Source organism: Marmota flaviventris, chromosome 8 (assembly GCF_047511675.1).
Source record: "Marmota flaviventris isolate mMarFla1 chromosome 8, mMarFla1.hap1, whole genome shotgun sequence".
Taxonomy (NCBI): domain Eukaryota; kingdom Metazoa; phylum Chordata; class Mammalia; order Rodentia; family Sciuridae; genus Marmota; species Marmota flaviventris.
This window is the reverse complement of record NC_092505.1, coordinates 116,709,120-116,732,179: the sequence shown is the minus strand read 5'-3', so window position 1 is coordinate 116,732,179 and position 23,060 is coordinate 116,709,120. Positions and strand designations below refer to the sequence as shown.

Here is a 23,060-nt window from a genome sequence, read left to right as displayed (position 1 = left end):
ACATGGGAAAGATGGAGGAACTTTGATTGGGAAAAGGGGAAGGAGTGGAGGAGACATGGAGGCAGGAAAGATGGTGGAAGGAGATGGGCAACATTATCCTAGGTATATGCATGACTGCACATATGGTGCAACTCTACATTGTGAACAACCAGAGAAATGAAAAATTGTGCTGCAATTGTGTACAATGAATCAAAATGGATTCTGCTGTCATATATAACTAATTTGAATAAATAATAAATAAATTTTAAAAAATTTAAAAATACAGCAGTGTGGATTTCTACTTTAAATATGTTGTATAAATGAAAATTATTAAATATAATGATATATGGTTGAACTTAAAGAAAAAAAAGCTATTAACCACTGTAATGAGAGCACATAATACCAGTGCAGTGAGCCAGCACTGAGGTCAAGGTGGGCTTGGGTTGTCCAACACAGGTTCAAACTTTATGGGGGGCCCGAACACCGATATTTATTTATTTATTTATATTTGTTCTTTTTAGATAAACATGACGGTAGAGTGTATTTTGACAGATAATATATACATGGGGTAAAATTTATACTAATTAGGAGCCAATGCTTGTGGCTGTACCTGATGTGGAGTTTCACTGGTGGTGCATTCATATATGAACACAGGAAAGTTATGTCTGATTCATTCTATTATCTTTCCTATTTCCATCCCCCCTCCCTTCTGTTCATTCCCTTTCATCTAATCCAATGAGTTTCTATTTTCCAAGCATCCCCTCCCCCATATTGTGAGTTAGCATCTACATATCAGAAATAATATTCAGCCTTTGGTTTTTTGGGACTGGCTTATTTCACTTACCAGTGGAACATGGATTTTAGTATCCAGATAAGGGTGTAAGAAGAGGTCCTCATGCCTAGGAAGGCATGAAGCCTCTGTATAAACTCAGGAACTATATGATGCCCTCCTCATTGTCCTACAAAATGGCACAGAAGCACTTGATCTACCTACAGCTCTGGCAGAAAGAGAGGTCTGTCCGAAGTTGGTCCCTAAACTTGCCCACTCGCAGCTTGGAGACTAAACTTTTAACTCAAAGTGTGTTGAGAGCATTTTTTGCTCCTCTCAGGGTCAAATTTAAAGACCATGTGTACGCTTGCATTAAAAAACAGACTATTCTCCCAAAAAAAGATGATGGGCACTGGAAATTCATACCATGAAAGTTGCCAAAATTACCATAATAAATGAACATCGGTTAAGTCAATAGATGCAACAAAGAAAAGCAGTAGGGATTTGACCATGAAACTTGATAAACATGTGTTCCTGAAACATTTATAATATTTGGACTAATTTTATAATTTATTTCAAAAAAATTCTTTTAAGATTCTTAGTTCTCAATTCTACACATGTCTATCTCTGGGCTCACCTTGAACTTCAGAAAAATATTCAGTTCAATGAACTTGAAGGGTAAGATTTCATACTTGCTCTGTTCACATTCCCTCAATAAGTATCTATGGGGAGCTATGTTGTATCAAGCACTGCTCAGCACGCTAAAGACACAGCATAAAAAATATACTCTAGTGTGGCTACAGATATAAAGCTTAGTGAGGTAGAAAGACAAATATATAGAAACTTATAATCCAGTGTGATATATTAATGATGTAAATAACATGGCATACACTGTTTTGAGTTAACCTAACTTTTCATAATCTAGAAACATGTTGAGCTTACCTGCTCAAGTTTTTCAGTTTATTGTATTAGGGGAAAAAATCCTAAGCCATCTGAATAAAACAAGAATTTGCCTTAATAGAAATTGCAGATCAAGTTATCCTTGAATTAGTCTCTCCTAAAACCCTTACTTCCAGAATACTTGTCCATGGCTATAGAATTCTTTCTTTTTTAATTTGTTGTTTTAGACATATATGAGAGCAAGGTGTATTTGTACATAATATTCATACATGGGGTGCAACGCATTATAATTTTGATCCCATTCTTGTGGTTGAACATGATGTGGAGTTACACTGGTTGTGTATTCATATATGAGAAGAGGAAAATTATATCTGATTCATTCTACTGTCTTTCCTATTCCAATCCCCCTCCGTTTCCTTCATTCCTCTTTGTCTAATCTGATGAACTTCTATACTTCCCCTCCCCACCCTCTCTTATTATGGGTTAGCACCCACATATCAGAAAGAACATTTGGCCTTTGTTTTTTTGGGGATTGACTTATTTCACTTGTTTTTCAGTGTTTTCCAGTTCCATCCATTTGTCTGCAAATGCCATCATTTCATTCTTCTTTATGGCTGAATAATATTCCATTGAGGAGCAGTGTGAAGAAGAGGCGAGAATGACCCCCGGACCGACCAAAGCCACGCCCAGCTGCATCCCAGCGTCCAGTGCCTGCATCCCGCTGCCGTCGCCACCATGCCCAAGAGAAAGGCTGAAGGGGATGCTAAAGGAGATAAAGCCAAGGTGAAAGACGAACCACAGAGAAGATCTGCAAGGTTGTCTGCCAAACCTGCTCTTCCAAAGCTAGAGCCCAAGCCTAAAAAGGCCCCTGCAAAGAAGGGAGAGAAGGTACCCAAAGGGAAAAGCTGACACTGGCAAGGATGGGAATAACCCTGCAGAAAATGGAGATGCCAAAACAGACCAGGCACAGAAAGCTGAAGGTGCTGGAGATGCCAAGTGAAGTGTGTGCGTTTTTGATAACTGTGTACTTCTGGTGACTGTACAGTTTGAAATACTATTTTTTATCAATTTTTATAAAAATGCAGAATTTTGTTTTACTTTTTTTTTTAAGCTATGTTGTTAGCACACAGAACACTTCATTGTTGTTTTGCGGGGGAAGGAGCATATGTCACTAGTAGAATGTCTCTAAAGCTGGATTGCTGTGGGGGAAGACACCTTTCCCTTCTAGTTTTGAGAGACTTCCTCTTTGTTCCCAAGGGGAAGGGATTCCCTGATGTTGGCACACATAGCCACCTTGGCACAAATGCCTTGTGGTATGGAAAAACTCAAACTCATCTGTATGTCCTCCTGTCCCTCTCTGCCATCGGCATAGACTTAATTCCCCTAAACTCAGACCTATTGGGACCTGATTCCCAACGATTGGTTTTACCAGTGTGTGGGGCAATCTGGACTTTCCAGTGATGTCATTGAGAATAATGTCCCTCAGAAGAGCAGAAGTTCCTTTTCTAGATTGTGGATCTTCAGATTAATAATTTTTGCCATTTTCCTTTCATTTCCTGAAAGTCAGGGTCGGCTTGTGAAAAGTTGTTAAACAACATGCTAAATGTGAAATGTCAACCCTCACTCTAAACTTTCCCTATTCAGAGCATCAAATGAAGACTTCATTGGGTTTTATAGTGGCTTTCTGATTTTGGTAGTCCATTCAAGAAGGGAGTTTGAAAGTTGTTGTATACTGTTAACGATTGTCTGCCCATGTCCTGCCTGAAATACCATGATTGTTTATGAAAAGTATCTTTAATAAAGCTGGATACAGTTTGAAAAAAAATATTCCATTGAGTATATAGACTATATTTTCTTTATCCATTCATTATTCTGTTAAAGCATATCTAGGTTGGTTCCACAGTTTGGCTATTATGAATTGAGGTGCTATAAACATCGATGTGGCTGCATCACTGTAGTGTGCTGATTTTAAGTCCTTTGGGTATAAAGAACTGAACAGGAACTTCACAGAAGAAGAAATAAGAACGGTCAAAAAATATATAAAAAAACATGTTTAACATATCTAGCAATTACAGGAATACAAATCAAAACTACACTAAGACTCCATCTCACACCAGTCAGAATGGCAATTATCAAGAATACAAGTAATAATAGATGTTTTGAGCATGTGGGGAAGAAGGTTCACTCATACATTGCTGGTGGGACTACAAATTGGTGCAACCCTCTGGAAAGCGGTATGGAGATTCCATAGAAAACTTAGAATGAACCCACCATTTTACCCAGGTATCCCACTCGCCAGCTTATACCCAAATGACTACAGAATTCTTGGTAAACAAAATAGAATGACCCAAATTCTTATGCATCTAAGTTTTCAGATTCATTAGCAATTATCGGAAAGGTAACTTTATATATACAGGAGCTGAGAAGATAAACCACCGTGCTAACCAAGTGAGAAAAAGTTAATAAAAAGCTCATTGCCGTAGCGCCAGAGATAAACCAAAATAAAGAATAGGAAGCTTAGATTATAAAAGGATATGATTCCAAAGTAAGTATAATTCCAAAACCAAAATCAAGTGTTAAAAACTATTCTGGAACAGGAAAATGTATTCTCTAAAGTAAATTTAACAATAAGCAGGGATCTGTACTTCTTGGGATGGTGCCATATTACTCAGTCAAAAGGAGAACATTACTAAAGGAGGGAAATGGAAGCCAAAAAGACACTGGCTGTTCTTTTCTTCCTCAAACTGGAAGGATGTGAGACAATACTGTGGCAAGAGCAGCAAGGGCTCACATAGATGAACCTGCATCAGATAGCTCCAAGGTCACGTTTCTAAAATGTGATCCTTGCCAATTCGCAGCTTGATGATGTTGCATCTGCATATTTCATATTGAAACAGATCTTGTCTGTGATAAAAGGTTTATCTTTTAAAAAGTATCTTGTGTTGTAAATTCTTGCTGACATCCAAACTATCAATGAACATTCATTGTGTTTGCTATCCTTTGTTGTACTAAAAATGCCACAAATAGATATCAAAGTCTTCTGTGAACATTACCCACACATTCATGAAATCTGAGATGAGATAATGGAAAGCATGAGTGACCCAATAAACAGCAATAAAAGATTCAAAATAAATGGACATTTTTCCCCAGAGGAGGGTGGGGGGGTATTAGGAAATATTTATAGTCTATTTGTGACCTATATATTATCATCTCATGTTTTATTTATTGTAAAATCAAAAGACTGAAAATTATCAAGTTTGTAATGGGAATTCTAATGGAATTTCACAGTCAAGATAAAGTAGCTCTCTCAAAAACTTTTTTTTTTATCAGTAGGATAAATAATCTGGGTCAAATTACCAGCTAATAAGAACCAAAATTCAAAAGTTGGTTTCCTCATTACATAGAAAGGAGAAATCAACCACTACTATAACCTATGATAATATTATTGGAGAGTAAGCTGAGTTTTTAAATTGTCAACTGTAGGGAGAATTAAAATAAGCTATATACTTTTCAAATCAACAGAAAGTAAAAATTAAATAGGTAAAAGGAAGAACATAAGGATAGAAAAAAAAATTAAAGACCAATGACTTGAAAAGCTGAACATAACCCAATAATCTCCACCATCTTCAATGTCATAGGGAAGCACGTTCAAATAATTCCTCATCGACAATTTTTTAAAAACTTATCTTAAATGTGTGTTTGCAGTTGTGGGTGTTTTTGGAGTTCAGAGAGCAGAATAGTTTTTGGGGCCTTATAAATGTTATTATACAAAGGTTTGAGGAGGTAATTATCTCACAATATTGAAAAGTAGAGAAAAAAAATGTGGAGCTGTAATGGGTTATTACATTCAAATTAAACTCAAATTATCTCATTATGATTTAACTTGTACAATGACTCAATGAGTTTGCTTATTTTGTAGCTGGATTGGTTAGCCATTGTATTATTTCTTGTAATCATAATATTTTTTTCAATTTTATCAAGTCTGCCATTATAAAATCATATTGAGCATACTCCTCTGTGCAGACATTAGAATTGCCAGGGCCGACTTACTAAGTGCCAAGGAGTCTGATTTCATCTTTCAGTGAAAAATGACAATGAGGTGGATGCAAAAGCAAATGAGAGTCCAGATGACTGACTAGATTATAACATGCATGAAAGAGTCTGCTTCCAACCTGCAGGAAGGGAAACTAGAAGCTGCATTGAACTGAGGCTGGGAACTGAGCTCTCTCCTTTTGTGAAACCTTCCCTAGTACCTGTTACTCTTGTCCTGGGGTCCTTGCACATCCTGTTCCCTGTGTCTGTGAGGTGCTCTGCCCCCCTCCCCGCCCCTTCCAGCTTCCTGACCTTGCCACTTCTCCAGGTCTCAGGCAAGGTCAAAAACCAATTCCTTAGGGAAGTTGGCCTTGACCACACTGAGGTCTATTTTCCCCGTTAGGCTCTCACAACATGACTTCATCTCTCTGATGAAAATCTACTTTATTTCATTGTATTTAAGACACCGTGGGTGGTGAGACATACTGAATGTGTGACACCATTTAACTATAGCATAATGTTCCATAGGATTCTGAATTTTTACTCCTATTGAAAGTAAAGTTCTTTCAGAAATATTTAAACACAGGATTTTACCATATTTCACTCTTGTGCACATATGAGAAATATGAAAAATTTGAAATGAAATTAAGATATTCCTAAAATGTACACATTCAGAATCCAAGTTTTCTTAGCTCCTTTCAACTCGGAGAAGTCAATATCTGTCGATCCATACAGCATTGTCTTTCAAGCTATAAAAAGCATTGGTAATGAAGTGCTTCTTAAAAGTTTGCTTCAAGCTCTCAGTCACTTGCTTTCTTCAGAAAGTTAGCTTTTAGCTTATTCTTTGCTGGAAGGTGTACATCAGTATTTTACTGATGCTACTAGGTTTTGATTTAAGGCTTTCTGGTACAATTAGAACTATATCCTTCTTCCTTAAAGTCTCCAATGAACCAATAAGAATAAACCATAATGTTAAAAAATGAGTAGATAATAATTATCATGCCTTAGCTAAATGAAATGTTTCCACTGATTATAAGAACAACCCAATATCTAAAGAATTATACTACATATTTCAGATTGATAAAACGATGTATATGAGTGCTAATGTGCCAAGACCTGATTTTAACATGTTATAGACATCAATTCATTAAATTGTCATAAAAATTATGAGAGATTTAAATATTATTCCCATTTCAACTGGGAGAAAATAGAAATATATATGACACTAAATAACTTGCTGAAATGTATATACCCACAAAGTGGCTGAACTACGTACATTTGCCTATCACCTAAAACTAAGACAAAGTGATTTCTGTTCACTGTTTTAAAACATTCTTTCTGCTCCCAGAATAGAACTCTAGCAGACTACCAAGCACACTGCTCCCATGTAACCCCAGCACATACCACATCTTGACACAATCTAAAGGCTCCAAAGACATTTAGTATCAAATGAATATGAATACTCTTCACAACACCTAGCCACCCTGTTTCTTCCCTGTTCTTTCCTACTGACTCTGGGTTTTCTAATTTGGCTTTAAGTCTAAAGAGAATAGATGATCTCATGCATATATTATCTGATGGACATTCAAGATGTTTTTACCTTGAAATTATCTTCCTTAATAATTAAAAAAGCCAACTATTAGTGATTCATATATTTACCTGATTTTTTTTTTTGCCTTTAAGATCCCACTTTTAAAATATACTATATGAGAAGTATGATACATTAAATAATGTTGTGTGAGTCTGGCTTATCTCCACTACTGATAAAGAGTAAGGACTGATTTAACACAGGATTCATGATGCCCTCGATGGGAATCAGTATGAATTCAGGGAATCTACAGGAGTGAAAATCAAATTTCGCCAAACCTAGATCATATTAACTTTTTTTATTATTTTATTTTTATTTTTAATTTTTTATTGTTGGTTGTTCAAAACATTACATAGTTCTTTTTTTTGACAATTTTATTGGCATTTTATTTTTTTTATTTATTTTTTTATTGTTGGTTGTTCAAAACATTACATAGTTCTTGACATATCATATTTCACACTTTGATTCAAGTGGGTTATGAACTCCCATTTTTACCCCATATACAGATTGCAGAATCATATCAGTTACACATCCATTGATTTACATGTTGCCATACTAGTGTCTGTTGTATTCTGCTGCCTTTCCTATCCTCTACTATCCCCCCTCCCCTCCCCTCCCCTCCCCCCTTCTCTCTCTACCCCCTCTACTGTCAATCATTTCTCCCCCTTGTATTATTTTCCCCTTTTCCCTCACTTCCTCTTGTATGAAATTTTGTATAACCCTGAGGGTCTCCTTCCATTTCCATGCAAGTTCCCTTCTCTCTCCCTTTCCCTCCCACCTCTCATCCCTGTTTAATGTTAATCTTCTTCTCATGCTCTTCGTCCCTACTCTGTTCCCAGTTACTCTCCTTATATCAAAGAAGACATTTGGCATTTGTTTTTTAGGGATTGGCTAGCTTCACTTAGCATAATCTGCTCTAATGCCATCCATTTCCCTGCAAATTCTATGATTTTGTCATTTTTTAATGCAGAGTAATACTCCATTGTGTATAAATGCCACATTTTTTTATCCATTCATCTATTGAAGGGCATCTAGTTTGGTTCCACAGTCTTGTTATTGTGAATTGTGCTGCTATGAACATCGATGTAGCAGTGTCCCTGTAGCATGCTCTTTTTAGGTCTTTAGGGAATAGACCTAGAAGGGGAATAGCTGGGTCAAATGGTGGTTCCATTCCCAGCTTTCCAAGAAATCTCCATACTGCTTTCCAAATTGGCTGCATCAATTTGCAGTCCCACCAGCAATGTACAAGTGTACCCTTTTCCCCACATCCTCGCCAGCACTTGTTGTTTGACTTCATAATGGCTGCCAATCTTACTGTAGTGAGATGGTATCTCAGGGTAGTTTTGATTTGCATTTCTCTGACTGCTAGAGATGGTGAGCATTTTTTCATGTACTTGTTGATTGATTGTATGTCCCCCTCTGAGAAGTGTCTGTTCAGGTCCTTGGCCCAATTGTTGATTGGGTTATTTGTTATCTTATTGTCTAATTTTTTGAGTTCTTTGTATACTCTGGTTATTAGGGCTCTATCTGAAGTGTGAGGAGTAAAGATTTGTTCCCAGGATGTAGGCTCCCTATTTACCTCTCTTATTGTTTCTTTTGCTGAGAAAAAAACTTTTTAGTTTAAGTAAGTCCCATTTGTTGATTCTAGTTATTAACTTTTGTGCTATGGGTGTCCTATTGAGGAATTTGGAGCCTGACCCCACAGTATGTAGATCGTAGCCAACTTTTTCTTCTATCAGACGGCGTGTCTCTGATTTGATATCAAGCTCCTTGATCCATTTTGAATTAACTTTTGTGCATGGCGAGAGAAAGGGATTCAGTTTCATTTTGTTGCATATGGATTTCCAGTTTTCCCAGCACCATTTGTTGAAGATGCTATCCTTCCTCCATTGCATGCTCTAAACGTCAAAGAAAGCAGGCAGGGAGACTGAGCCAGCTTCATGCAGCCTTCTTGTTGGGTACTGACCACTCCTTACCCCACAGACTGCCCTTTCCTACTTCATCTGACTTTATCAATTAATAACCATTTGATCATGTACAACCTATGAAGCTTTGATTAGCCAGGTTTAGCCTCGGTGGCAAATCAGTCCATTTACAATGGCTTGAAAGAAGGAAAGATACATAACAAAGAATATTTTACCCTAATATGGACAGAGCATAGATACATTATGTCTAATGCTATTGCACAAATGGAAAATTTACAGTCACCGAGTGGTTTTTCTTTCTTTCTTTTTTTTGTAAAGACCAATGTCACGCCAAATTGCAACTTTGATGACATACCCATGTATGTACACCAGTGGGCCTATATGCATTCGGGGTACTGAAAGATGTGCTTTAATTGTGCACAGACGTCCTGGAACAATCTTTTGTTTCTTTATTTACCTCTATTATGAAGTCTGGGCAGACTTAGCCATTAACATTTTCTGCTTTCTCGAGGAAAAGATAATTTACCCACTTAAAGATATTAGGCTCCTGTGTATTGTTTTTCTCCATTTGGTACCCTCCATTGCTCCTTGGAACACTGGAGCACACGCATCAGGGACAATGACGCTCACCTAACAGCTGAACCGCAGCACTCGCTGTAATGCTGAGCAGCTCTTAGCTCCACCAGCTCCCAGCCCAGGCAGTGTGGAACTAGTCCCCAAGCAGAGGCCAGCTCCTTCCACAGCCACATCTGTTCTTGGCTCCCACGGGGGCATCAGCTGTGAAGCGTGACCCTGCCGAACACACACACAGACCCCAACTTGGGCCTTCTTACCCCGCAAATCTCACACCCTCAAATTCCAGCATTGGAAATTCTGATACTCAGACATTAAAATCCTGTGGAACAAAACTAAAAATTATAATAGTATCCTTTTTTTCTTCCATTGAAGGTATTTATTTACCTTTGACAGAAATAATAAAAAGAGGTTAGTTGCGACTTTTCTGAGAAAAAAAAAAACAGCAGATTTTAATTTTTCCTGATAGGTAGTAAAGAAATGGAATATTTTTTAAAAAATTAATTTATTTCTTTTAATTAGGTTTATATGACAGCAAAATGCATTTCGATTCCTTGTACACAATTGCAGCACGACTTTCCATTTCTGTGGTTGTACAGGATGTAGGTCATACCATATGTGCAGTTCTACATGTACCTAGGGTAATGATGGAATCTTTAATAAAATGAAGATGATAAGAATGCAAAGATCATCTGCTCTGGAGAAGCTGTGACTCTACGTCAATTATTTTATTTTTTTCCCTACGGCTTGCCTTTATCCTCATGGTCAAACATATCATGTTTTATTTTTACTGTGTATGTTTTAAAAATATTTGATGGTCAAGGATCAAAGGATGGTATGATCCCCCTGAAATATGTAAAGATAATCCAGTAAGTCATAAATCACAACAAACTAAATCATGAAGACAGGATAGAAAATGTTCTTTAGAAACAATGGAATCATCAGGTTTCTAGTGGTTGTTTGGACTCCCTCAGGGTGGATCCTATGGTACCCAGGGTAAGCACTCATGGATTTGTATTCTGTCTGGGCTCCCTCACCACCATAATCTTACTCAGGCCTTTAAAAATTACAACAGTATTACATTAGCAGATTGGGGGGGTGGATAATAGGGAACAGGTACATCTTTGGGTGTGAATAAAAAATCTGTTTTTGTTCTCTCATTCAATATTGTCAATGCTTTATGAGCTTAACATGACTCACATCTGTGTATAGTCTCCTTTTACTCTCAATGATTGTCTTGACTGCTAAACTAGGCACCCTCTGTCAGTTACAGAAGCCAGCAAGAACAAAGTATGCAGTAAATATCTGCTGAATAAATGAATGATTGACAGCAGGAATTACAGGATTTTCCCCGCACTTAGATGAGACATTTACCTGAGGATTGTCTATTATTTTAGTGCCAAAATGTGGTAGATATATAATTTGTTGTGTTTTAAACTGTGAGTTTTTAACTGTTATGTAATAACAAGCTAGGACCCTACAAAGACAGAGAGATGTATTCACTCTGGTAAGATTAACCCTAGTTTTACCCCGGGTCTTTCACTCAATTCCTCTCTCACTAATCAGGCAAGTGAGCTGAGAGCTGGCCTCTATTTCACACCACACTGGGCTGAATTAGTGCTGAGTTAATGTTGGCATGCTTTTTTTTTTTATTTTTTGGGAAAAGGTATCAGTCAAGAGATGAAACAGAAACAGAATACTGCAGGGTCCTCTCCTATCCTTTCTCTTTGAGCCCTTTCAATTTTCCTTTTCTTGGAGAAATTGCAGTACCCATCACCTTGTGCAGACCCACTAAAAAGAGCCAACTTCAGCCAGAAAAAACATGGCAGCTGACTGTCTCTCCTCTTGCCTGTCAAGAATCAGTGACGTTTTTCCTTAGGCATTATGGATCTGCTTTCTGCCTGTGTGTCTCCTCCCCGCTCCACATTTTAATAGTAGAAATTAGGTAGAAATCTCAGTGTTTATATTAACTTCATCATTACCTCTCAGAGGAGCTTGGGATACGTCAACTAACGTATAAAGGGACCACAGACATCTTTGGGGACAAGATATAATATTAATTACTGGCATGTGCTTCCTGTTATTTTTGTAATACCCACATCCAGCGCTTGAAATGCACGTCCTCGAGAGCCTGGAGGGGCTGTGCTCAGCCTGCAAGCAGGAATTTGGCTGAACTTGCCACCCTCAAAATGTCAAAAGCCTTTCAGCAAAGACAGGGCATTCTGTGTGCAGAGTCCCCTGCACGGGGTTACCTGTGGACATGAGCTGGACAAGGTGATGTGCCAGTGAGGTGACCCAGGTCCCAATGTCCCTCCAAGTTGGGTGTAGACCCGGATCTGAGATCCAAGGGGGCTTCAGGGTGTGCAAGGTGGCATCGATGATGATAACGCCCCCTCCCTCCAGATAGTGCTAGCCTGCAATGCAATTTCTTTCTTTTTGTGGTGCTGGTAGGCTTTATGCATGCAAGGCAAGCACTCTATCAACGGAACTATATCCCCAGCCCCTGCAATGCAATTTCCACAAGGTACCGACCGGTGAGATCTCAAAACCAAACCAAACCAAACCAAAAAATTCTGGCAAAACGGAGAAGCAGCTAGCAAAGCTGCAGAACAGCAGCCAGTTTTTTTTCTCTCAAATAAGCCAGTGAAGCTTTAAATCATGGCAGTACTTGCTGTTTCCTTTTTCTTGTTTGTTTTCTGTTCACATTTGCCCCAAATGTCCATGGCAGCAGGAAAGGTGTGGTTGGAGAGCACAAGCCAGGCTCTCTAGCTGCTTCTCAATCTTCATGGCCCTGAAGAAATCTCTGCTCCTGTGTTCTGAAAATGGCAAGAGCCAGTGCATTGGATAGCCCAACAATATAGCAGTAAAACCAAGATTCAAGGGTTGTTAATCTCAAACGTATTATGGGATTGCAGAGCAACTAAGGTACTAAGTGTCTCCGTTTTAATTACCAGGGTTGGCAGAGGGATCCAATTACGTTGCTGTGTCCCCAACATAACCCTCTCCCTTTGTTCGTCGCTTGCTTATTCTAAGCGTGCTTTGATCACCTTTTGTTTATCTGTTTTGTACCACGCAGGCCTCATGCTCTGATTTGAGGAGCATTTTTCGAGGTTACATTGCTATTGGAAAAGCTGCTCATCAGCCTCCTGCACACAGGAAATATTTCCTGTTAAGGATATCTCTCTATATTTTTTTATCATTCTCTAGTGGAACTGAAGCAATGAGGATAACTGGCTCTCCCTATGTGCCAGACCACTCTTTCAGTCTGACGGCGATAGGTGTGGGCTGCACGCACCACCTAACACAGCTTCTGACATCCCTGGAGAATTTCAGGAGGAGGCGTCAATTTCCATTCCACGGGAATTCTTGGTGCCATGACAAATGAGCCCCAATACCTTCTGCTTCTAAACATATTCCACACTGCAGTATCTACATGCTACCAGGTCCAAGTAGAAGTAAAACTCAATAAATGGTCACTTCAAATGATCATTGTCATTTACAGTCAGGCAGAGACGTTGTTGGCATGCATGGAATCAGTCACTAAGTTCTCCTCCCCTGCCCCCCATTATCTCTGGAATCCTGTCTTTATTCTGGTCCTGGCTGCTGTGGCTGCTTTACCCTCATTGTTCTTCCCTAAGTATTTCAGTAATTTCCTGAGGAATCTCTGCTTCCACTCTCTCCCATTTATCCCCAGAAAACACAGATATGGCCATCTCGGTCTCCTCCTTAAAGATCTTACAAATTTCCTTGCTGCTTACAAAGTGTCTTTCACCCTCAAATTGTCATTCCAAATGTCCCTGACCTCGTCCTGATCATGCCCGGCTGCCTATGGGCTTATTTTATAGTACTCTACAGTTCCATAAACTCCATTGCTGATGCTTCCTGAATATGCCACATTTTTCTCTTACCTATTTTTCACTCCCTACTGTATGATTAGCAAGGACTTAAGTCTTGCCTCAATTTTCAGACACATTTTTATCTACTGTTTCAGTATGAAGCCCAATTAATACTATTGGCCCATTCACTATCAATACATTGAAGGGGGCCACAGAAGAAGAGAAGGAGAAAAACTGCACTATTAGGAATCTTCTGGTCAGGGTCACATAGAAGGCGTGGTGAGTCCCGGATGTAACTGTGCAGAAGCCCTGTGGATCCTCCTCCAACTTAGTAACCCAAGGGGAGAAGAAGGGACACCGAGTTAGACTCACACTCCCTGGCCTTGGAGAGGGGCAAAGCTCCCTGCCAACCATGATGATGCCCTAAATGACCAAGCTCGCTGTCTATGGTGTAACCTGACCACAAGAAGAGGACAGAGAAGAGGGGAATGGAGGGGAGACAGAGGAAGAAGCGAGGGGAGAAAAGAAGGTTTCTCCAACTTTTGTTGCTCTGACCCAAGAGGTGCCAGTTCTCCAAGACTGGGCACAGTTCACAGTTGACAATGATTCATGGCATGTTGCTACAGCACCTCTGATTAATTGCTCTCCTTAGAGACTTTCTGTTTTTCTTCCTTCATGCATAAGCTTCATAAAAGCAAATTACTTTGATTCAGTTCTTAAAACGCAGTTACTTGGTTTGGTCTTTGTATATAAAAATCCCCTTCCTTTAGCTGTTCTTCAATTCTGTCATTGCTATCCACAGAGACACAGGTTGAAGTAGCAGCTTCTACCCACAAGACAATCTTCTCCAAGTGTGTGGCTGTGTCTCACAAGAGGTAAGATGTGGTTGGGAAGGCATTTTTTTTTTCATTCTGAATAGAGTGATGGCTTAATACTAGTGGATGAAAACAAGAAATTCATATGGGATCAACTAGCTGTGTCTCACAAATGGCAAAGAAAATTAACTAGCAGTTTTGAATAAGGACTGCCCATTCTGTGTTAATGTGCTAGAGAAAGGTTTATTGAAGAATGAGTAGTGTTTAAACAGAACAAAATTGATGAAGTCCAGATACAGAATGCATAGATAATTTCTTAGTGGAGGGTGTGGGCAATAGATTATCTAGAACGGGTCAAAAAATTTGGAATACAATAAAATAAGACTGTAAAAAAAGGCTTATTATTTTTGTTTATGTTGCTGTGTGTAGTGCTTATTTTTACCTTTGCTGAATATGGTGCACACCTGTAATTCCAGCTACTAACGAGGCTGAGGCAGGAGGATTGCAAATTAGAGGCCAAACTGGGCAATTTAGTGAGACCCTGTTTCCAAATATAAGTAAAAAAGGATAAAAATGTAGCTCAATTGTAGAGTGTTTGCCTAACATGGGTATAGCTCTGGTTTTAGTTTCCAGTGATATACTAATACTGCTACTATTACTACTAATAATAATAGAAAAAGATTTAGCTTTAGTAATGAAAGGTTTAAAGAAGTGAATAAAACTGGGTGTTAGCTAATGAACAAATATTAGCCATTAAAAGGTAAGAGGAACCACCATTTGACCCAGCTAACCCACTCCTAGATTTATACCCAAAGGACTTAAAATCAGAATACTATAGCCACATCAATGTTTATAGCATTGCAATTCACAATAGCTAAACTATGGAACCAACCTAGGTGCCCTTCAATAGATGAATGGATAAAGAAAATGTGAGATTTTATATACATATATATATATAATATACATTTTTATATATATAATATACATATTTTATATATATATATATAATATACATATTTTATATATATAATATACATATTATATATATATATATATATATATATATATATATATATATATATATATATATATATATAATGGAATATTAGTCATACATATAATGGAATATTACTCAGCCTTAAAGAAGAATGGAATCTTAGCATTTGCTGGTAAATGGATGGAGCTGGAGAATATCATACTAAGTGAAATAAGCCAATCACAAAAATTTAAAAACTAAAAGTTTTCTCTGATATGTGGAGGGTAATTCACATGAGGTGGGATAGAGAAGCATAGAGTTACTTTAGGTAGAGGGGAATGAAAGGAGGGGAGGGGGTCTGGGTATAGGAGGGATAGTAGAATAAATCAAACATCATTACCCTATGTAAATATATAGTTATATGACTGGTGGGATTCTACCTCATGTATAAACAGAAGAATGAGAAATTATACTCTGTTATATATTGATGTATCAAAGTATATTATACTGTCATGTATGACTAATTAGAAGAAGTTTAAAGAAAAAAAAGGTAAGAGAAGAAAGTTGTAGCTGGGTGCAGTGGTACACACCTGTAATCCCAGAGACTCAGGAGGCTGAGACAGGAGCATTGTAAGTTCAAAGACAGCCGCAGCAATATAGCAAGGCCCCAAGCAATTTAGCAGGACCCTGTCTCAAAATAAAAAGGGGATGTGGCTCAGTTGGTTAAGTGCCCCTGAGTTTAATCCCCAGTATCAAAAGAAAGAAAGTTTTAAAATGATAAAATCTCCATTTTATTTTATTGAGATATCCATCTATTGTGGGATAGCTACATCAAACTAATTGCCATATGATTTCTCTCTTATACTTATCATATTTTAAAATGTTTTAAGAATGCAGAATCTGCTCTTTTCTATATGCTCAGGCAATGACTTCCTGAGCAAAGTTTCTATAGCTCAGGAAATAATAGCAAATATTGACAAATGGGAAGGCATCAAATTTAGGAGCTTCTGCACAGAAAAGGAAACAATTAACAGAGTGAAGAGATAACCTACAGAATAGGAGAAAATCCTTTTCAGCTCCTCTTATGGATTGATATCTAGAATACATAAAGAACTCAAAAACCCTAGGACCAAAAATCCAAATACCCAACCAATAAATGGGCAATTGAAGTGAACAGATACTTCTTAAGAGAAAAAAGTAAAATGGCTTATAAATATACAAAACTTCTCAACATCTTTATCCATTAGGGATATGTTAAGTCAAAACTCCACTGAGATTCAAGCTCACCCAAGTCAGATTCAAGCTCACCATTAGATGTATAAATAACAATAGGTGAGGATGCAGGGGAAAGATGCCCTTATACTCTGTTGGTGGGAGTGCAGTTTATTCATCCACTATGGGAATCAGGATGGAAATTCCTTAAAGAACTAAAAATAAAACTACCATGTGACCCAGTTATCACATTTCTTAGTAGATATCCAAAAATTCAAAATCAGAATACTGTTGAGGCACCTGCATACCCATGTTTATTGCAGCACAATTACAATAGTCAAATTGTGGAATCAACCCAGGTGCCCAACAACAATTGAATGGATAAAGAAAATGTGATATATACACACAGTGGAGTATTACTGTGCCCTAAAGAAGAAAAAAAGCCATGTCATTTGGAGGAAAATTAGTGAAACTGGGGATCATCATTTTATCCAAAATAAGTCAGAAACAGAAAGATAAGGATTGCATGTTTTGTTTCATATGTGATAACTAGGTGGGCGGGGAGAGAGAAATGTGAAAGGGATCTGGAGGAGGAGGAAGATAAGGGTTAGTGGTGTAAATTATCAAAATATGTCATATGCATGTGCAAATATTTCACAATGTAACTCATTCTGTACAATGAATATGTACTAATAGCATCAATTTAAAAAAATTCTCTTAGACATTTTTAAGTATATGATACATTGTTAACTGAAGTCACCGTGTTTTGCAGTAACTCTCTTGAACTTATTCTTTCAAACTGAAACTTTTATGTCCTTTGAGCATTTTAGGATGAGCATAAAAAATAATTGGAAAGGAAGCAACATAACATAGATATTACGCCAAAGACTGTGGTATTAGTAATAGTGAAATCTGACATATAAAGTACAAAAAAAAATCTTAGCTGAAATTTAGATAGTGAATGAATCTTCAGGGTTAGCAGGTAGATTGTATTATTTTATGTATTTATTATGTGTTTGTTTTCTTGTTTATCAGGGTATCCACCAACACACTGTAATTTGCCCCCCACTAATTATAATCAGCTCATCTTTTACGTGAGATATGTCATTTTTTTCTTCTTAGAACATTGTGCCCTCAAGTCACATTTGTTATGCTTCTGATACCATCACAAACCCTTTGGAATACAGACTGCTATTGAATTGGATTCCCATTTGGATTTCTTCCAGAGCCATTGCTTTGCGAGCAGCACGAGAAATAACAAAATTGGCATGGGCTGGTTTAACTCCATGGCTAACTGTCGCTTCCTGTTCATGATAAGTGTGTAAAATCGTCGAAAATGCAATCTACAATGTCATTTTTCTATGCAGACAGATTACATTATATATAATTTAGCATTTATCTTCAGTTATACTCCAAAGCTTCACACATTTCAGTAAACATCTCTCTTACGGCTTATGGTAGATAATTGATAACAATCGAGGATTGAAAATAAAGACGCAGAAATGATAATACTTCGTTGCTAGCTAGCACACAATAGCCAACCTTGGATTTTCCTCTTTTATAGTGATTGCACTTTTCTGACAAAGGCAATAATGTGATTTAGGGATTTGACATTCTTTTTATATTGCTATGATATCAAATAAGGGTAAGCATCTTGGAAACTAATATCACTTAAAGGAAAACAGGACCATTAAAAGCAGTATCAGAGCATTTTTGAGAGTAATCTGTCAGAATACTCTCATGCAACTCCTTCAGATTTCATTCACTTAAAGCAGCATTTGGGAATTATGCTTCTAAAGAAATATCAGAATTTGCCCCACCACACTCCACTGGAAAACTCATTTCGATGAAGTTTGATGTTCAAAAAAGTTTCAAAATGTGTTTACTCTATATAACCTAGATTTCAGCTGAGATGCCCCGTGCATCTGGATTTAGATTAAATTACCTGGCTTGCTTTCCTAGATGGAGTGCTGCTCACCCTGGAATCCAGAGCACTTTTTAACGCACGCAGACTTGGGGTTGCTAGAAGGTAGTACTTCACGAGGGCACTTGCGCTGTGGTGATTTACTTCCTCTTTTCTGACTTCGAGCCTCCTCTTCTGGTGAACTTGTACAGTCAGGAGGTCACCTGGCTGCCCTGCAGCTGTCACCCTGCATTCTGTACTTGAATCACCAACATGGAGCAAAGTCTCTTTTCTCAATTCCCCTCCAAGCCTCTCTTGCTCAAGGATATCAAGTTCAAGACTTAACATGAGATTGTGAATGATAGAAGGAAATTGTTTTAAGGTGTTTCATAACGATAATCAAAAGAGAAATGGCAACCACCACTGTGTTTAAAAGTCTTTGCCCTTGTGATTTAGGGACTTCTTCCTTTCACTCCAGTTGATTCACTATTCCCTTCACACCACCAGACTTACAACTGCCCAAGGAAACAAAGACCTTCATTTTATTGTGCAGAGTAACGTCATCCCCTGGTTTACCTTTTCAGTAACCAAATACATATGATTTATTCTTGAAAATAATGGCCCATGGACTCCATTTCTCAAGTTTTGCCTCATTCCACAAACCTTGGCCAGTGGAAGGAAGCTGCAAAGAGAAGTATTTGTCCACTGATTATAGCACTGCTCAGAAAGGAAAGAAGACTTACTATTTTAATTTGGGTTTTTAATACTGTTTTTCTGTTATATGTACATGAATTTGTATATCATCCTACATAATAAGAACAGTTAACGGGAGTGACATGCATTAGTCAGTGGACTCATGACAAAGCTGTCCCTTCTGCCCATCAAGTTGAAAGTCTTCAATTGACAGTGAAGTTGAAATTATTTGTTCAATAAGTTGCATTTCCATGAATCTTAATTGTCGTATATTAATTGGTGTAGTGACTTACAATGAATATAGCTGGTGAAAATTTCGCTGTCACAGAGGCCTGCGTTTGAATCATAGCAACAGAATAGAAGCACAAAAATGCAGAAGACAATTTCAAATAGTGCTAAGTGCCCAGACTCAATTAAAAATTATGGGGTAGAAGAAGTGGCATTTGGGTATGATTCACAGTGAGAAGTAACAGAAGTTCATTAAGCAGAAACAGGTGTATTTAAGAATAGAGAGAGGACGAGTGCAGGTAAAATATGTGACCATGTTGGGGAAGGACTTGGGTGGAGAGAAGCAGGTCAAGAAGGAGAACCCAGATCAGGTAAGATCACAGGTTCACAAGGAATTTCTATTTTATGTTTCCTTTAACAGTGAGTTCTTGGAGAGTTCTGAGCAGGGGTGATATAATCTGATTTACTTTTTTTTTTTTCTTTTTTGGTACTAGGATTGATACTAGGGATTGAACCCAGGGACGCTTAGCCACCAAGCCACATCCCGAACCCTTTTTATTATATTTTGTTTGGAGACAGAGTCTTGCTGAGTTGCTCAGAGCCTCACTGAGTTGTTCAGGGCCTTGGTAAGTTGCTAGGCAAGTTTTGAACTCGAGATCCTCCTGCCTCTGTCTCCTGAGCCTCTCTGATTACAGGTGTGCCTAGCCTGATTTACATTTTTTGAAATCATTTTGTGTAAAAAAAAAAAAAAATGACCTGTAATGAGGGAAACTGGGAATATGGTACCAGTCGTGTCTATTAAACTATTTTGGTTTGTAATATAATGAACTAGGGAATAGTGATTAGAAACATAGCCAATTAAGGTTCTAAATTGTATGTCTGATTGTATATGTCATTAGCAATACTGATAACTCACATTTCTGATGTGATATAGTTTTCTAAAGAATATTCTTTTAATGTACTTCATAAGCATGTTTTTAAAACAAATACAGGTAATGGCATATATTTTTCATAATTGATAATTTTTTAAAGTTAATGGAACAGTTACAGTGAGAAGGCAGAAACTTCAAAATTTTAACTATGAATCACAAGACTAGCCTCTTTATGTAACTTTAGAAGAATTTAGCATTTATTAAATTTCACAAAGTCTTCTACTCTGCAACTGAGAAAGCTGGTGAGGTATTAGAGGAAAAACATTGAACTCAGTGTTAAGATTCTGGTTTCTAAACATAGAACTGCTGTTAAATGTGCAATATGAGGGATTAACGGATCACTTGGAATATTTTTAGCTCAAGTATCCTATAATCTATGTCTATGTACTTGAAATGATACAGACAGAACTAAAGAGCCTAGTCAACTGTGTTATCTGTCTTGTTTAGAAGAACTGTTAGCAGTTTCTAAAATTCAACAGAAACTATATTTCAGAAGGTGGTATGGTATTGACCTTAAAAACTTTTTTGAGTCTTCTAACTTCTGGGAAGATGGGTAGATATTTCTCCACCTTATTATTTCTACTAAGTTCAACTAATAACCCTGGACATTCCATAAAAAAAAATAAACATAAGACAACTGAAAGAGTAGAGAAAGGAAGAACAGAGGAACAAATCTAATTGAACTTTCTTATGTGAATACATAAATATACCACCACAACGAATCTCATCATCATGTACCACAAGACACGTAACAAAAAGAAACAAGATATAAAGATAAATATCAGAAAGATCAGTAGAGTAGATGGAAGGGAACAGGAAGAGGAGGAGAGGAGGGAAAGGGGAAATACTAAGGACTGAATTTGAGCAAATTATACTCCTTGCTTTTTTAGTTAGGTCAAAAAGAATTCTAATGTTATATATAACTAAAAAGAAACAATCAAAAATGTTGATCACCACTATTTACTGGAAAAACTGAATATTATAGATTTTTTTTTAAAGGGGGAGAGAGAGAGAGAGAGAGAGAGAGAGAGAGAATTTTAATATTTTATTTTTTAGTTTTCGGTGGACACAACATCTTTGTATGTGGTGCTGAGGATCGAACACAGGCCACAGGCATGCCAGGCGAGCGTGCTACCGCTTGAGCCACATCCCCAGCCGTAATATTATAGATCTTAACAGTAAACATAATATAAATATTTTTAAGTAAATCCTTTAATTTTGAACTTAATTAATCCTAAAAATTGGTTGAAAACTTTTTAAATAGAAATTGCTAGTAATGGGATAATGAAATCAAAACCCTTCCTTGGCAGAATTCTGACCATCCCAAATTGGGATTCCTGAAAAAGTAATTTGATTAAGTCATGGAACTGAATTTTGTGTCAGATTATCAGTCTTTCATCTTAGAATGAAAATAAAAGTTTTGTTTATTTACTAAAATCAGGTTGTTGGAACTCTTACTCCTTTGAATTGAAGTAATTCTTCAACTCGGCTTTTGCCATATGTGAGAGAAAACAACAAAAGGACAATTCTAAAAATCAAAGAATTATTGACTAAGTAATTGTTAAAATCACAAGACTTTCCTAACTCTGGTTTTCTTTGCTGTTCTTCATGGAGATTTTTTATCTCATGTCCTGGTCTTCTGAATCTAAATTCAATTTCTTCTCCTAAGTAATTTATGTTTCTATAGAACTGACTTCTCTGGGGTATAATATTTTGATTGTTTTCTATCACCTCTCTTAAATTTTTTATGAGAGAAGGTGAAAGAGAGGAGAACATGACAAGCAATTAGAAAATCTTAGAATAATGAAATTATTATGTAAACTTTAACCCGCGATCACCCTACTTGGCCTCCATCTTCACCAAAGGAAAAAATTTTTTTAATCCACTATACAGAGAAGCAAGTAGGGTAAGATGCTAAAGCAATCTGCAAACAACAGCAAAGCACATTGCAAGCAGGTAAATAAAGCCAAATGAATGTTTGAATGGGTATTATTAGGTGTTAAAGTGGAGAATATAATCTGGGCTTCTTTCTTAATATTTGTACTTCCACTGAATTTATTGTTGATTACATTAAATATAAATAACTCATGATGCCCTTAAATTCTTTTTATGGGCAAGGATTCGCATTTGTTATTAAAATTCCAAATTTTTCGCTTTTATTCTTTTCCACCAAACTATGTGCTACTTAGTGACAGGACAAAGAGAAAAATCGTAACCCCATAGGGATCAGGAAACCATTCGCTTAAACTACTCTATTTATTCACTTAAATATCTGATACTTAATCCAGGCCTTGCCTTGAAATGTCATCTTTTCATTCTTCCAGTAATTATGTTTCAAACAAACATGAAATGTTTTCTATTTCTACACCTTGATGTATCCATTTACATGAGCTTCTGGGTTTAAAATCATATTAGTCTTATAAAACTTTTATTTTTGTTGGTTAACGTATACATTTTACACTTAGGAACAGGTGTAAACTCTGACATCTGGAACATCCATCAGAAAAGAATGTCCCCGAGGCACTCACATAAGAGGATCTCAATACACATGCACACAATAGCATTTCAAACAGATAGGTGCCCTTCTATCAGGGCACCAAATAAGAAAAATAGAAAGCATGAGCACAGAGCACATGACATAAAATGAAATACATATGTAGGGACTGACCATCATTTGCAGGGGTTAGGGCCCAATTCCA

At 37.2% G+C, this 23,060-nt stretch overlaps 1 pseudogene; it reads left to right on the top strand.

Moving 5' to 3' along the window:
* The first annotated feature begins 2,370 nt into the window (after window positions 1–2,370).
* On the top strand, window positions 2,371–2,710 carry LOC139706793 (non-histone chromosomal protein HMG-17 pseudogene; annotated as a pseudogene).
* Window positions 2,711–23,060: the final 20,350 nt, after the last annotated feature.